At 44.6% G+C, this 17,534-nt stretch overlaps 2 long non-coding RNA genes across 2 annotated transcripts in view; one reads left to right on the top strand and one right to left on the bottom strand.

The window, feature by feature from the left end:
* LOC148141837 (uncharacterized) overlaps nucleotides 1-17,534 on the bottom strand; it is a 198,623-nt gene that overhangs the window by 65,117 nt on the left and 115,972 nt on the right. Inside the window, exons 2-3 of the long non-coding RNA XR_015752310.1 lie at nucleotides 10,243-10,630; nucleotides 3,926-4,029 (exon numbers count right to left, since the gene is read on the bottom strand). This is a non-coding gene — a long non-coding RNA (uncharacterized LOC148141837). The remainder of the gene's footprint in view (nucleotides 1-3,925; nucleotides 4,030-10,242; nucleotides 10,631-17,534) is intronic.
* The window catches only part of LOC122547923 (uncharacterized), a 159,431-nt gene continuing 150,825 nt past the window's right edge, over nucleotides 8,929-17,534 (top strand). The window contains exons 1-2 of the long non-coding RNA XR_015752309.1: nucleotides 8,929-9,240; nucleotides 10,435-10,529. This is a non-coding gene — a long non-coding RNA (uncharacterized LOC122547923). The remainder of the gene's footprint in view (nucleotides 9,241-10,434; nucleotides 10,530-17,534) is intronic.

Raw genomic sequence — 17,534 nt, 5'->3', positions numbered from 1 at the left:
CGCTCCAGGGAAAACAGCCCCAGCCTGTTCAGCCTCTCCCTATAGCTCAGATCTTCCAACCCTGGCAACATTCTTGTAAATCTTTTCTGAACCCTTTCATGCTTCACAACATCTTTCCGATAGGAAGGAGACCAGAACTGCACACAATATTCCAACAGTGGCCTAACCAACGTCTTGTACAGCTGCAACATGACCTCCCAACTCCTGTACTCAATACTCTGACCAATAAAGGAAAGCATACCAAACACCTTCTTCACTATCCTATCTACCTGCGACTCCCACTTTCAAGGAGCTATGAACCTGCACTCCAAGGTCTCTTTGTTCACCAACACTCCCTAGGACCTTACCATTAAGTGTATAAGTCCTGCTAAGATTTGCTTTCCCAAAATGCAGCACCTCACATTTATCGAAATTAAACTCCATCTGCCACTTCTCAGCCCATTGGCCCATCTGGTCAAGATCCTGTTTTAATCTGAGGTAACCCTCTTCGCTATCCACTACACCTCCAATTTTGGTGTCATCTGCAAACTCACTAAACATTCCTCTTATGCTCACATCCAAATCATTTATGTAAATGACAAAAAGGAGAGGATCTAGCACAGATCCTTGTGGCACTCCACTGGTCAGCTTAAAAATACGGGGTAGACCATTTAGGACAGAGATGAGGAGAAACTTCTTTACCCAGAGAGTGGTGGCTGTGTGGAATGCTCTGCCCCAGAGGGCAGTGGAGGCCCAGTCTCTGGATTCATTTAAGAAAGAGTTGGATATAGCTCTCAAGGATTGTATAATCAAGGGTTATGGAGATAAGGCAGGAACAGGATACTGATTAAGGATGATCAGCCATGATCATATTGAATGGTGGTGCAGGCTCGAAGGGCAGAATGGCCTACTCCTGCACCTATTGTCTCTTGTCTAGTGTCACAGGCCTCCAGTCTGAAAAACAACCTTCCACCACCACCCTCTGTCTTCTACCTTTGAGCCAGTTCTGTATCCAAATGGCTAGTTCTCCCTGTATTCCATGAGATCTAACCTTGCTAATCAGTCTCCCATGGGGAATCTTGACGAATGCCTTACTGAAGTCTGTATAGATCGTATCTACCACTCTGCCCTCATCAATCCTCTTTGTTATTCTTCAAAAAACTCAATCAAGTTTGTGAGACATGATTTCCCACGCACAAAGCCATGTTGACTATTCCTAATCAGTCCTTGCCTTTCCAAATACATGTACATTCTGCCCCTCAGGTTTCCCTCCAACAACTTGCCCACCACCGATGTCACGCTCACTGGTCTATAGTTCCCTGGCTTGTCCTTACCACCCTTCTTAAACAGTGGCACCACGTTAGCCAACATCCAATCTTCTGGCACCACACCTGCATCTATCGACGATACAAATATCTCAGCAAGAGGCCCAGCAATCACTTCTCTAGCTTCCCACAGAGTTCTAGGGTACATCTGATCAGGTCCTGAGGATTTATCCACTTTTATGCATTTCAAGACATCCAGCACTTCCTCCTCTGTAATATGGACATTTTGCAAGATGTCACCATCCATATCTTCCATATCCTTTTCCACTGTAAATACTGATGCAAAATACTCGTTTAGTATCTCCCCATTTTCTGTGGCTCCACACAAAGGCCGCCTTGCTGATCTTTGAGGGGCCCTATTCTCTCCCTAGTTACCCTTTTGTCATTGATGTATTTGTAAAAACCCTTTGGATTCTCCTTAATTCTGTTTGCCAAAGCTATCTCATGTCTCCTTTTTGCCCTCCTGATTTCCCTCTTAATTATACTCCTACTTCCTTTATACTCTTCTAAGGATTCACAAGATCTATCCTGTCTATGCCTTAAATATGCTTTCTTCTTTTTCATAAGCAAACACTCAATTTCTTTAGTCATCCAGCATTCCCTTTACCTACCAGCCTTGCCTTTCAGCTGAACAGGAATATACTGTCTCTGGGCTCTTGTTAACTCATTACTTCCTATTTTCCAGCCTTTACCTGTGAACATCTGCCCCCAATCAGCTTTCAAATGTTCTTGCCTAATACCGTCAAAATTGGCCTTTCTCCAATTTAGAACTTCAACTTTTAGACCTGGTCTATCCTTTTCCATCACTACTTTAAATCTAATAGAATTATGGTCGCTGGCCCCAAAGTGCTCCCCCACTGACACCTCAGTCACCTGCCCTGCCTTATTTCCCAAGAGTAGGTCAACTTTTGCACCTTCTCTAGTAGGTACATCCACATACTGAATCAGAAAATTATCTTGTACACACTTAACAAATTCCTCTTCATCTAAACCCTTAACACTATGGCAGTCCCAGTCTATGTTTGGAAAGTTAAAATCCCCTACCATAACCACCTTATTATTCTTCGAGAAACATCCATACAAATTTGTTTCTTAATTTCCTGCTAACTATTGGGCATGTCTGTAATAGAATCTCAATAAAGTGATCATCACTTTCTTATTTCTCAGTTTCACCCAAATAACTTTCCTGGATGTATTCCCAGGAACATCCTCCCTAAGTATAGAAGTAATGCTATCCCTTATCAAAAACCCACTCACTATCCTCTCTTGCCCCCCTTTCTATCCTTCCTATAGCTTTTGTATCCTAGAGCATTAAGCTGCCAATCCTTCCCTGAGCCATGTCTCTGTAATTGCTATGATATTACAGTCCCAGGTTCCTAACCATGCCCTGAGTTCATCTGCCTGCCCTGACAGTTTGACTCACTTCTGTTCTCAACTGTACCAGTCTCAGATTGATCTCTTTCCTCACTATCTCCCTGGGTCCCACCCTCTCACCTTATTTCCTCCTGAGGAGCTCTAGCAAATCTCCCTGCCAGTATATTAGCCCCCTTCCAAATCCTTCTTGTGCAGGTCACCTCTACCCCACAAGAGATTCCAATGATCCAAAAATGTGAGCCCTCTCCCCTGCACCAGCTCCTCAGCCATGAATTCTTCTGCTCTATCTTCCTATTCCTACCCTCACCAGCTCTTAGCACCGGGAGTAATCCAGATATTACTACCCTCGAGAACCTCCTTTTTAAATTCCTGCCTAACTTTCTATATTCTCCCTTCAGAATCTCATCCTTTTCTCTCCTTTGTTATTGGTTTCAATGTGTAAAACAACCTCCTGCTGGTCCCTCTCCCCTTTGAGAACATTCCACAACCTCTCCAAGATATCCTTGATCCTGACACCAGGGGGGCAACACAACATTCTGATTTCTTGCTGTTAGCCGCAGGAACGTCTGTCTGTGCCTCTGACTAGACAGTCCCCTATCACAATCGATCACTTCAAATCTGACATACCCCAAATTACATTAGATACATTTTTAGTACCAGAAACTTGGTTGTTCATACTACATTCCCCTGAGAGTCCATCACCCCTCAAATTTTCCAAAACAACATACTTGTTTGAGATGGGAATAGCCACAGGAAACTCCTGCACTACCTGCCCACCCCTCCTACCTTTCCTGGAATTAACCCACCTACCTGACTGTATCTGCGGCTTTTCTTCCTTCCTATAACTGCCATCCATCACATCCCCAAGCTCCTGTAAATTCTTCATTGCCTCTAACTGCCGCTCTAACCGATCCATGCAATTTGTTAGAATTCGCAGGCAAAGGTACTTCCTGCAGAAATAATCATCAGTAACATGGAAACTCTGCCTAAACTCCCACATCCAGCAGGAAGAGCACAACACTCTACTAAAGGCCATCTTTGCTCCTTCACAATCGACAGACTCAGAAACTAGCACCATCTTATTGCTCTAAAAAAAGTCACTGCTCTAGGCTAAATTAATACTACTGGTTTGTAGTTTTAAAATTTAATCGAGACAGATCTCAATAAGACATATAATCAAGAAAGAACCCACTCTACTCACTATTGTACATTTACAGCAAGGTTATACTTAAAAATGATGCACTTACATGTTCCTGTGCTGTGAGCTCTCCCACACAGGTTCCTCCAAGGTCAGCTGTGAATTTTGCTGTTAATTCATTTTTCCTAGACGCAGTCCGATGTCCAGAGATACCTGAACTCAAACAGTAAAGTTAAAAATCACAGGACACCAGGTTATAGTCCATCAGGTTTATTTGGAAGCACTAGCTTTCAGAGCACTGCTCCTTCACCGCCTGATTTATAGGATCAAGGAAAACCCTAGGGCCTTCTATAGGTATATCAGGAATGAAAGAATGACTAGAATAAGATAAGGGTCAATCAAAGATAATAGTGGGAAGTTATGTGTGGAATCTGAGGACAGAAGGGAAGCGCTTAATGAATACTTTTCGTCAGTATTCACATTGGAAAAGGGCAATGTTGGTGAGAATACAGTGATACAGGATACTAGATTAGATGGGATCGTGGTTGACAAAGAAGACATTTTAGCAATTTTGGAAGATCTGAAAATAGATAAGACCCCAGGGCCGGATGGGAGTTATCCTCGGATTCTCTGGGAAGCCAGGGTAGAGATTGCAGAGCCTTTGACTTTGATCTTTATGTCATCATTGTCGACAGGTGTAGTGCCAGAAGATTGAAGGACAGCAAATGTCGTTCCCTTATTTAAGAAGGGGAGTCGGGACAATCCTGGTAATTATAGGCTAGTGAGCCGTACTTCGGTTGTGGGTAAGGTGTTGGAAAAGGTTAGAAGAGATAAGATTTATAATCAGCCGGAAACGAATAATTTGATTTGGGATAGTCAACACGGTTTTGTGAAGGGCAGATTGTGCCTCACTAATCTTATTGAGTTCTTCGAGAAGATGACAAAACAGGTGGATGAATGTAAAGCAGTTGGTGTGGTGTATAGAGATTCAGTAAGGTGTTTGATAAGATGCCACATGGTTGGCTGTTGCACTTAATCAAGACGTATAAGATAATCAGAGGGTTAGATAGGGTGGACAGGGAAAGCCTTTTTCCTTGCTTGGTGAAGGCTAACACAAGGGGACATAGCTTTAAATCGGGGGGTGTTAGTTTTAGGACAGATATCAGGGGTAGAGTTTTTTTTACTCAGTAGTAGGGCATGGAATGGCTTGCTTGCAACAATAGTATACTCATGGATGGTAAGGGCATTAAAATGGGCATTGGACATACATATGGATAATAATGGAACGGTGCAGGTTAGATGGGCATCAGATGAATTTCACAGGTCAGTGCAACATAGAGGGCCAAAGGACCTACGCTGCGCTGTAACATTCTATGTTCTAAAACAGCATATAAAACAATAATTGCTGCTCCTGGAATTCAAGGAAATCACCTCCAATATCTAGTGCTAAATAATTATGAATAACTGACATATAACTTCACTTGTTAAAACTTTAAGCACCTTACAAAACTCCCCTCTATACACACATACAGCCAGACACAAATCAACATTGGTGTTATGGGTGTAGTGCAGTTTAGTGGTCCTGCCTTGGGATGTTTAACCTGCAGAGAGAAAGAAAACACCTTCTTTTCCAGACATCTGAAAGCTTCAGGCTATCTCCTTCACTTCCACAAGCTGCCCCCCTCTCCCTGAGTCACTGACTCATTGAGAACAACAGCAGAGAGTAAAGGCCCTCCAGTCTATCGAGTCCATGTCGGTCAAAAACAACCATCTAGGATATGGAACATTACAGCGCAGTACAGGCCCTTTGGCCCTCGATGTTGCGCTGACCTGCAAAATTAATCTGATGCCCATCTAACCTACACCGTTCCATTATTATTCATATCTATGTGCAGTGCCCATTTAAATGTCCTTAACATCAGCAAGTCTACTACTGTTGCAGGCAGGCCATTCCACGCTCCTACTATTCTCTGAGTAAAGAAACAACCTCTGACACTTGTCCTAAATCTATCACTCTCAATTTAAAGCTATGTCCCCTTGTGTTGGCCTTCACCATCCGAGGAAAAAGGCTCTCACTATCCACCCTATCTAACCCTATTATTATCTTATATGACTTGATTAAGTCACCTTTCAACCTTCTCTCAAACGAAAATAGCCTCAGCCTTTTCTCATAAGACTTTCCTTCCAAACCAGGAAATATCCTAGTAAATCTCCTCTGAACCCTTTCCAAAACTTCCACATCCTTCCGATAATGCGGTGACCAGAACTGCACACAATACTCCAGGTGCAGCCAAATTCTAATCCCATTTCCCAGCACGTCACCCAGAGTCTTGTATACCTTGGCACTGCAGATGTTCACATCTGTACTCCTTCAATGTTGTGAGGGTTTCTGCCTCTACCACCCTTACAGGCAGTGAGCTCCACACTCCCACCACCTTTTGGGTGAAAAAACCTTTTCCTCACATCCCTTCTAAACCTCCTGCCCCCGGTCATCAAAAGGAAATACTATCTACTCTGTTTATGCCCTTTATAATTTCATACCTATCTTAAAGTTGTTGGCAGGGGCAGAAGGTCTTTGTCATTGATTGGTCACCACTTCACAGACTCCCAGCAACTTGGTGCTGGCTGAACCTTCTTTTGGACACAGTTCATCTGCAACTAACCCCCATTTACTGGTTGGACAAAAAAACATGTAAACAGCAACGACAGGAAGTGCTGGTAAAAGGTGCAGCAGTCCTTGGTTTTTAAAACCCCCTCCTCCCATTTCAATTCACAATCAAAATCAACAGAACAAACAAAATAGGTACAGTCTATACAATATATACTCGCTGTTGCTCATGCATGACCACATTCACACACACGCACAGACTTACTGTCACACTCTCATATCACACTCTTATTCACATAGTTACTCACTCTCAGACACACACAGATAGACATACACACGCGCACACAGACTGTTGCTCTGACACAGTCTGTCATGCTCTCACATACTTATTCTCACACTGTCACATGTTCTCACACATTTCCACACGCTCTCACACATACTCTCAGACACACTCTCAGACACACTCTCACTCTCTCCCTCACTCTCACACACTCCCATTTAATTATAGGTGCGAAATTCCACAAGGAGGTTGATTTAGTTTGTTCTGTTGGCAGTTTCTAAAATTAACTTATGCATCATGTGATCTGTACCAGTCACAGCCAATACCATTTTAAATTAATTTTGCAAGTTCTGAAGAAAGGTCACTGGACCCGAAATATTAAATTTGCTTTCTCTTCACTGATAGTGCCAGAGTTTCTCTAGCAATTTCTGATTTTGTTTCCATTTCACAGTTAATAAAGAAAGTATAGTTTTGTTTTAAACAACTGATGGTCCCTTTCATATCTTATTGTTGACAATTTTGAACAGTCCTGGGTTGGAGCAGGTGGTGTGATACTGAGGTTGTCTGTGCTGTTAGTGAATGTTGCTTCTCAGTGAAGGGAAATGGATCTGAGAAGTTGCAGATCAAATCCTCGTAGTTACAGCCTGAGTTCTGAGTGAGCTCAGAGGAATTCCTAAAAGGTAAATTAGCTCCCCAAAATATTTCTGCATTTGTCTCTTATATTGCAGGGAAAGTGGTGGTGCCTTCAACAAAAAGAATATATTGTAACTCAGGTAAAACAGATTCCTATTCAATCCTGTAACCCTTGCCCCTGACACCGCTCTTATTCTTACCCTTAAACCTTGAGTTTTCCGGTTTTTGCCCCTTGCCTCCCTCCCATTGTACAGCTATTAATGTTGAAGGAGGTTGCTTTCTCTCCAAAGGTAATTAATGTTTGCTCTGCGAGATTATCATGGGCACGAGACGTAACCCCCAGCCTGTGATCTCAGGGATCCTCCAGGTCACTTTGAGACATTTGTGTTCTGATCCTGAGTTGAGGAAAGTCATTCAACTTTAACTTAGCAGTTTATTTAATGTTACTTCATGGTCAAACACTTTTTGTCATTTATATAAATGATTTGGATGCGAGCATAAGAGGTACAGTTAGTAAATATGCAGATGACACCAAAATTGGAAGTGCAGTGGATAGCATAGAAGGTTACCTCAGAGTACAATGGGATCTTGATCAGATGGGCCAATGGGCTGAGGAGTGGCAGATGGAGATTAATTTAGATAAGTGTGAGGTGCTGCATTTTCAGATGACAAATCAGGGCAGGACGTATACACTTAATGGTAAGGTCCTGGGGAGTGTTACCTGAACAAAGAGACATTGGGGTCATGCTCATTGTTCCATGGATGTGGAGTTGCAAGTAGATAGGGTAGTAAAGAAGGCATTTGGCACGCTTGCCTTGATTGGTCAGTACATTGAGTATAGGAGTTGGGAGATCATGTTGCAGCTGTACAGGAAAATGGTTAGGGCCCTTTTGGAATATTGAGTGCAATTCTGGTCTCCCTGCTCAGTGGTTAGCACTACTGCCTCACAGCACCATGGACCCAGGTTCGATTCCAGCCTTGGGCGACTGTCTGCGTGGAGTTTGCACACTCTCCCCGTGTCTGCGTGGGTTTCCTCCGGGTGCTCCGGTTTCCTCCCACAGTCCAAAGATGTGCAGGTCAGGTGAATTGGCCATGCTAAATTGCCCGTAGCGCAAGATGCATTAGTCAGAGGGAAATGGGTCTGGGTGGGTTATTCTTTGGATGGTCGGTGTGGACTTGTTGGGCCCAATGGCCTGTTTCCACACTGTAGGGAATCTAATCAAAAGACTGGAGCTGTTTTCCCTTGAACACGAGAGGCTGGGGGATGACATAATAGAAGTTTATAAAATCACGAGGGGCATGGATAGAGTGAATAGTCAATGTCTTATCCCCAGAGTAGGGAATTACAAAACTAGAGGGCATTGATTTAAGATGAGAGGGGAAAGATTTAAAAAGGACCTAAGGAGCAATGTTTTCATGCAGATGGTTAGGTGTATGGAATGAGCTGCCAGAGGAGGTGATGGAGATAGGTACAATGACAATATTTAAGACATCTGGATGGGTATATGAATATGGGCCAAATGCTGGCAAATGTGACAAAATTAATTTAGAATATCTGGTTGGCATGGACGAGTTGGACCGAAGAGTCTGTTTCCATGCTGTCCATCTCTATGACTTTATGACATAGAGAGGGCAGCTCTCAGTTTAGATTTTAAAAATTCTATCCACTAATTGTTCAGGATTTCTGTTTTCGTTCATTGGATTATTAATATTTCTAATAATTATCTTTTGTGCTCACTCCAATGCTAACTTATTTTCAGGACAAAGAATGAAGACTTGACTTTGGAACAGTTCAGAGGAGCCACAGAGGTCCTGTGGCAGAGAAGGAAGATCGGTCAAATATCTCCAGAAATGTCTTCCAAAGTCAGGGCACTTATCAAATCCTTCGACAGCTTGCAGCCAGGTATTGTGATTATCTGTTCATATTCCCAGACAGAGTGTGTATGGGTGAGATTTTCTCATCTGTGCAAAATATATCAACTGTTTATCACTAAGATAGCTAGTTATGTTAATTATGACTAGTTTGGCTGTAATTTGCCAGCTTAATATCTGTGGCTATAGTGGATTCCTGCTCAACGACTAGATTTAACAAATAAATTATTGAACAACAGAACTAATGAAGATATGTTGACCAATAATTTGTTCCAAAGATATTAATAGTTGTTGTATATATCATAGCTATGAGTCTTCCATTCCCCCTCTCTTTTCCCCCAATCACTTTCTCATCCACTTTTACCCCCTCCCCCACTTGCCCTCTCTTCCTCACTTTCTCCCTCTCTTCTCTATTACCATCATTTTCCCTCTCTTCCCCGATTTGCCTTCTCTTTCCCCATTCACCCTCAGTTCCTCACTTGCACCTTTTTTCCCACCATTTTCACTCTTTTCCCCCACCATTTACCCTTTCCTCTGCCATTCACCCTCTGATCCATTCCTCAGCCCCTTTCGCCCTTCACCATCCCTACCCCTTAGCCTAAGTTCTTTCCCCACTTCATTGTTTCTTCACCCCATTCACCCTCTCACTTTCCCTTCACCCTCTCACTTTCCCTTCACCCTCTCACTTTCCCTTCACCCTCTCTTTCCCCCCCATTTGTCCTGTTTCTTTCACTTTACCCTCTATCTTCTTCCTTACCTTCTCTTTCCCCCATTCATCCTCTTTCCCCGATCTGCCCTCTCTCTTCCATCCATTTGCTCTCTCTTTTCCCCTCCTCTTCTTCCCTCACCCTCTCTTCCCCTCCTTTTACCTTTTTTCCCCCAATTCACCCTCTCCAAATCAGCTCACTCTCCTGTACTCCTGCTCTCCTTATTCCCTAAATCCACATCTCTCTATTTTTGGGCACTGTCTCTCTATTACTCTTGGTGGGCATTTTTCTGTCCCTAAATTTCTCACTTTTTTCTCCTCCTGTACCTGTCACTCTCAGTGATTCCTTCCTGTCGCACCTTATTTTCCGCCATGTTGACGCAGCCAGTGGTTTGCAATGAGAGGCACTTTGGGTGATTGATTCCCATGACCCTTATGCCAAAAAAGTCATGTTTTGGGCTGTGGGTGAATTGTCCTAGGGGCTGTGTTCCAATCTTTCAGTGAATATATATCTTGCAGAAGCAGGCGGTGGTTTCTCGTCACACATTCGGACCGGTGATCGAAGTTTCCTCATTGGCAAGATCCCTCCTGCTGTTGCTGTGTCACCCATACAGGTGGGCCTCAGTATGACTGACTTACACCAGAATTCCCAAATCCCAGGGTTCCTGCTCACACACTGGGAACAAATTTCAGAAGCTCGGCAGGTCTGCAGCATCTGTGGAGAGAAATCAAAGTTAACGTTTTAGGTTGAGTGACCTGAAAAAAAGCCCTGAAGAATGGTCACCAGACTCGAACTGGTAACTCTGATTTCTCTCCACAGATGCTGCCAGACCTGCTGAGCATTTTCAGCAAATTCTGTTTTTGTTTCTGATTTACAGCACCTGCAGTTTTTTCAGTTTATTCTGGTGACAAATCTCCTGGTGATGGAGGAGCTGGACGTTAGCTCACTCGATTATACTCTAACTACAAGGTGTTCCATATCGTACATTGGACTTCTCAAAACGTTAATGATTGCTTAAAGATGGCTACGTTTAGATCTTGTCTACTGATATCTTCCAGAGCAGGGTGGTGAACCTGGTAATTAACCTGACTGTTAATCCAAGCTGAGTGAAATCCTGGCTGAGGGCATTTTGATGTTAACTGTGACTGCTCTGGTTTTGTTACTGTTTGAATGTTGCTCCACTAGCTGCTCAGAATAAAGACTTGAGGCTGAAGGATTGCCTCTGATCTTACACTTGTCACTTTCTTCATGAGGTTTTGATACATCAAGAAGTTACAGTTGGGACAGATTAATTGGAATGTGATTAAAATGGTTCACAGAATTTGAGGAAGTGCCAACTGCAAAATATTGCAGATGCAGGCAAAGTGAAATAAAAATAGAAAATTCTCAGCAGCATTGTTGGAGAGTGATACAGAGTTCATGTTTCTGATCTGTGACTTTTCGTAAGAGCTGGAAAGAATTATTGTGTTTTATAGCTCAGAAAGAGGCCCTTCAGTCCATCGTGTCCAGTTGCCAAACTTCCATCTACTCTAATCCTATTTTCCAGCACTTTGCCAGTGTCCTTGAATGTTATGTTATTTCAAGTGTTATTCTGAATAGAGTTAAAAATCCCACAACACCAGGTTATAGTCCGACAGGTTTAGTTGGAAGCACTAGCTTTCGGAGCGCCGCTCCTTCATCAGGTGGTTGTGATCTGAATAGCTCTTACATTTCTTGAGGCTTGCTGCCTCAGCCCTTCTTTCAGATAGTGAGTTGCAGATACTAGACACTCTGGCTGTAGACCTTTTCCTTAAATTCTCTCTAAACTTTCTTCTTCTGATCTTAAAACTGTGTCCCTGGTTATTGACCCCTCTACTCAGTGGAAAGGTTTCTCTCTATCCACTCTATCCGTGGCCCTCAGCACTTTGTACACCTCAATCAGACCCCACTCAGTCTTCTCTCCTCAAAACGTTCGATATGTAACAGATTTTAGAAAATACAGCGAGATATAAAGGAAGAAAAGCATTGTGGGAGGGTGGATAGCAGGAAAGATTAAGTAAATGGTGTATGGGATGGTGTAAGACCATACAAGATTTTAGCGGGACAAGTAAAGAAATCAGTATTGAGCTGAGGTCACACCTGCAATCAGAAATTTGTCTGTACAAAGGCTGCCTGACCTGCTAAGAAATTCCAGTAATTCTCTAGAGGATTTAGGGCAAAAGGGGAAAGATTTAAAAGGGACTTAAGTGGCAACTTTTTCACGCAGAGTTGGTGTGTGTATGGAATGAGCTGCCAGAGGAAGTGGTGGAGGCTGGTACAATTACAGCATTTAAATGGCATCTGGATGGGTATATGAATAGGAAGGGTTTAGAAGGATATGGGCCAAGTGCTGGCAAATAGGACTAGATTAGGTTATGGATTCCTGGTCAACATGGACAAGTTGGACAGAAAGGTCTGTTTCAATGCTATACTTCTCTGTGACTCTATGTAAGGAATGAATGAAAAGTTGAAAATGTGAAACAGCGGTATCTGTATGAGGGAGAGCAATGGTTATGATATGAAGCTTGAACTGAATCTTAAGACTGAAGATTTGTTAAAAGCCAAACATAAAGATGATTTGTTGTTTCTCATAATAGTGACAACATAAGAGAGAGTGGGGCAGAGAGTCTGTAATAATGACTGAGGGTCTGTACTCTGTAATAGTGATGGAGGATCTATATTCTCTATTAGAAAGTGACTGGGTTTCTATATTCTGTAAAAGTGACTGAGGTTCTGGAAGCATGTAATCAGTGGAGTGCCGCAAGGATTGGTGCTGGGTCCATTACTTTTCATTATTTAGAGACACGATTTGTATGTGAGTATAGGTGATAAAGTTAACAAGTTTGCAGATGACACCAAAATTAGAGGTGTAGTGGACAGCGAAGAAGGTTACCTCAGATTACAACAGGATCTTGACCAGATGGGACAATGGGCTGAGAAGTGGCAGATGGAGTTTAATTCAGATAAATGCGAGATGCTGCATTGTGGGAAAGCAAATCTTAGCAGGACTTATACACTTAATGGTAAGGTCCTAGGGAGTGTTGGTGAACAAAGAGACCTTGGAGTGCAGGTTCATAGCTCCTTGAAAGTGGAGTCGCGGGTAGATAGGATAGTGTAGAAGGCTTTTGGTATGCTTTCCTTTATTGGTCAGAGTATTGAGTACAGGAGTTGGAAGGTCATGTTGCGGCTGTACAGGACATTGGTTAGGCCACTGTTGGAATATTGGGTGCAATTCTGGTCTCCTTCCTATCGGAAAGATGTTGTGAAACTTGAAATGGTTCAGAAAAGATTTACAAGGATGTTGCCAGGGTTGGAGGATTTGAGCTATAGGGAGAGGCTGAACAGGCTGGGGCTGTTTTCCCTGGAGCATTGAAGGCTGAGGGGTGACCTTATAGAGGTTTATAAAATCATGAGGATCATGGATAGGATAAATGGACAAAGTCTTTTCCCTGGGGTCGGGGAGGCCAGAACTAGAGGGCATAGGTTTAGGATGCAAGGGGAAAGATATAAAAGAGACCTAAGGTGCATTTTTTTCACACAGAGGGTGGTACGTGTATGGAATGAGCTGCCAGAGGAAGTGGTGGAGGCTGGTACAGTTACAACATTTAAACAACATTTGGGTGTATGAATAGGAAGGGTTTGGAGGGATATGGGCCGGGTGCTGGCAGGTGGAACAAGATTAGGTTGGGATATCTGGTCGGCATGGACGGGTTGGACTGAAGAGTCTGTTTCTATGCTGTACATTTCTATGACTCTATGACTATGAACATATAGTGACTGGGGATATGTACTTTGTAATAGTGGTAGAGGGTCTATATTCTTAATAGGCAGTGACAAAAGGCCAGTGTGCTGTAACATAAACACCCAGTGAATTTCACTAATACTACTTAAAGGGCTGTGAATTCCACATCACAGGAAATTCATCAACATAACATTTTCTTTTAACCTTACAGCGACATTTGACCTCAGGACCCTCAGGCATTGCCAGACCCATCATTCAAAAGCGTGAAACCCGATCCAAACAGTTACTTTCAGGTAGCATGAGCTGTTGATTGACTAGAGTAATTCATTGATTTGTCACTCCATTTATTGCAGAAAGTGTTAAGAACTGAAGTATATCGGTAGATCAAAATCAAGAGCACTCCAAATCCTGATTCTCAATTCAGAGATAATTCTAAATGTATTTTCCGTTGAAAAAGATCACTCTCATTGGGATACAGTTCCTGAAGGTGCTGACTCTCACCAGGATACAGTTCCTGAAGGTGCTGACTGTCACTGGGATACACTTCCTGAAGGTGCTGACTCTCACCAGGATACAGTTCCTGAAGGTGCTGACTGTCACTGGGATACAGTTCCTGAAGGTGCTGACTGTCACTGGGATACAGTTCCTGAAGGGGCTGTCTCTCACTGGGATACACTTCCTGAAGGGGCTGTCTTTCACTGTGATACAGTTCCTGAAGGGGCTGTCTATCACTGGTATACAGTTCCTGAAGGGGCTGTCTCTCACTGGGAGACAGTTCCTGAGGGTGCTGACTCTCACTGGGATACTGTTCCTGAAGGGGCTAACTCTCACTGGGAGACAGTTCCCGAAGGGGCTATCTCTCACTGGTATACAGTTCCTGAAGGGGCTGTCTCTCACTGGGAGACAGTTCCCGAAGGGGCTATCTCTCACTGGGATACAGTTCCTGAAGGTGCTGATTCTCACTGGGATACAGTTCCTGAAGGGGCTGACTCTCACTGGGATACTGTTCCTGAAGGGGCTGTCTATCACTGGTATACAGTTCCTGAAGGTGCTGACTCTCACTGGGATCCAGTTCCTGAAGGGGCTGACTCACACTGGGATACAGTTCCTGAAGGGGCTGACTGTCACAGGGAAACAGGTCCTGAAGGGGCTGTCTCTCATTGGGATATAGTTCCTGAAGGGGCTCTCTCTCACTGGGATACAGTTCCCGAAGGTGCTGACTCTCACCAGGATACAGTTCCTGAAGGTGCTGACTCTCATTGGGATACAGTTCCTGAAGGGGCTGTCTTTCACTTTGATACAGTTCCTGAAGGGGCTGACTCTCACTGGGATACTGTTCCTGAAGGGGCTGTCCATCACTGGGATACAGTTCCTGAAGGGGCTGTCTCTCACTGGGAGACAGTTCCCGAAGGGGCTATCTCTCACTGGGACACAGTTCCTGAAGGTGCTGACTCTCACTGGGATACAGTTCCTGAAGGGACTGACTCTTACTGGGATACTGTTCCAGAAGGGGCTGTCTATCACTTGTATACAGTTCTTAAAGGTGCTGTCTCTCACTGGGACACAGTTCCCAAAGGGACTGACTATCACGAGGAGACAGTTCCTGAAGGCGCTGACTCTCAGTGGGAGACAGTTCCTGAAGAGGCTGATTCTCACTGGGATACAGTTCCTGAAGGGGCTGACTCTCACTGGGATACAGTCTCTGAAGGGGCTGATTCTCACTGGGATACAGTTCCTGAAGGGGCTGACTCTCACTGGGATACAGTTCCTGAAGGGGCTGTCTCTCACTGGGATACAGTTTCCGAAGCTGCAGAGTCTCACTGGGACACTGTTCCTGAGGGTGCTGACTCTCACTGGGATACAGTTCCTGAAGGGGCTGACTCTCACTGGGATACAGTTCCTGAAGGGGCAGCCTCTCACTGGGATACAGTTCCTGAAGGGGCTGTCTCTCACTGGGATACAGTTCCAGAAGGGGCTGACTCTCACTGGGATACAGTTCCTGAAGGGGCTGTCTCTCACTGGGATACAGTTCCTGAAGGGGCTGACTCTCACTGGGAGACAGCTCCTGAAGGGGCTGACTCTCACTGGGACACAGTTCCTGAAGGTGGAGTCACTCACTGGGATACAGTTCCTGAAGGGGCTCTCTCTCACTGGGATACAGTTCCTGAAGGGGCTGTCTCTCACTGGGATACAGTTCCTGAAGGGGCTGTCTCTCACTGGGATACAGTTCCTGAAGATGCTGACTCTCACTGGGATACAGTTCCTGAATGTGCTGTCTCTCACTGGGATACAGTACCTGACGGTGCTGTCTCACAATGGGTTACTGTTCCTGAAGGGGCTGTCTCTCACTGGAACACAGTTCCTGAAGGTGGAGTCACTCACTGGGATACAGTTCCTGCAGGGGCTGACTCTCACTGGGATACAGTTCCTGAAGGGGCTGTCTCTCACTGGGATACAGTTCCTGAAGGGGCTGTCTCTCACTGGGATACAGTTCCTGAAGATGCTGACTCTCACTGGGATACAGTTCCTGAATGTGCTGTCTCTCACTGGGATACAGTATCTGACGGTGCTGTCTCACACTGGGTTACAGTTCCTGCAGGGGCTGACTCTCACTGGGATACAGTTCCTGAATGTGCTGACTCTCACTGGGATACAGTTCCTGACGGTGCTGTCTCTCACTGGGATACTGTTCCTGAAGGGGCTGTCTCTCACTGGAACACAGTTCCTGAGGGTGGAGTCACTCACTGGGATACAGTCCCTGAAGGTGCTGTCTCTCACTGGGATACAGTTCCTGAAGATGCTGACTCTCATTGGGATACAGTTCCTGAATGTGCTGTCTCTCACTGGGTTACAGTTCCTGAAGGTGCTGTCTCTCACTGGGATACTGTTCCTGAAGGGGCTGTCTCTCACTGGGATACTGTTCCTGAAGGGGCTGGCTCTTACTGGGATACAGTTCCTGAAGGGGCTGTCTCTCACTGGGATACAGTTCCTGAAGGGGCAGCCTCTCACTGGGATACAGTTCCTGAAGGGGCTGTCTCTCACTGGGATACAGTTCCTGAAGGGGCTGACTCTCACTGGGATACAGTTCCTGAAGGGGCTGACTCTCACTGGGACACAGTTAGAACATAGAACATAGAACATAGAAGAATACAGCGCAGTACAGGCCCTTTGGCCCTCGATGTTGCGCCGATCCAAGCCCACCTAACCTATACTAACCCACTATCCTCCATATACCTATCCAATGCCCGCTTAAATGCCCATAAAGAGGGAGAGTCCACCACTGCTACTGGCAGGGCATTCCATGAACTTACGACTCGCTGAGTGAAGAACCTACCCCTAACTTCAGTCCTATATCTACCCCCCCTTAATTTAAAGCTATGCCCCCTTGTAATACCCGACTCCATACGCGGGAAAAGGTTCACACTGTCAACCCTATCTAACCCCCTAATCATCTTGTACACCTCAATCAAGTCACCCCTAAACCTTCTTTTCTCTAATGAAAACAGCCCCAAGTGTCTCAGTCTTTCCTCATACGATCTTCCTACCATACCAGGCAACATCCTGGTAAACCTCCTCTGCACCCGTTCCAGTGCCTCCACATCCTTCCTATAGTATGGCGACCAAAACTGCACACAATACTCCAGATGCGGCCGCACCAGAGTTTTATACAACTGCATCATGACCTCAGGACTCCGGAACTCAATTCCTCTACCAATAAAAGCCAGTACGCCATATGCCTTCCTCACCGCACTATTTACCTGGGTGGCAACTTTCAGAGATCTGTGTACATGGACACCAAGATCCCTCTGCTCATCCACACTACCAAGTATCCGACCATTAGCCCAGTACCCCATCTTT

The sequence above is a fragment of the Chiloscyllium plagiosum genome, unplaced genomic scaffold (assembly GCF_037043375.1).
Source record: "Chiloscyllium plagiosum isolate Xiang-an unplaced genomic scaffold, Cpla_swu_hap1 HiC_scaffold_31, whole genome shotgun sequence".
Taxonomy (NCBI): domain Eukaryota; kingdom Metazoa; phylum Chordata; class Chondrichthyes; order Orectolobiformes; family Hemiscylliidae; genus Chiloscyllium; species Chiloscyllium plagiosum.
Note: the sequence above shows the minus strand (reverse complement) of the source record. Positions and strands in the feature narration are given on the sequence as shown.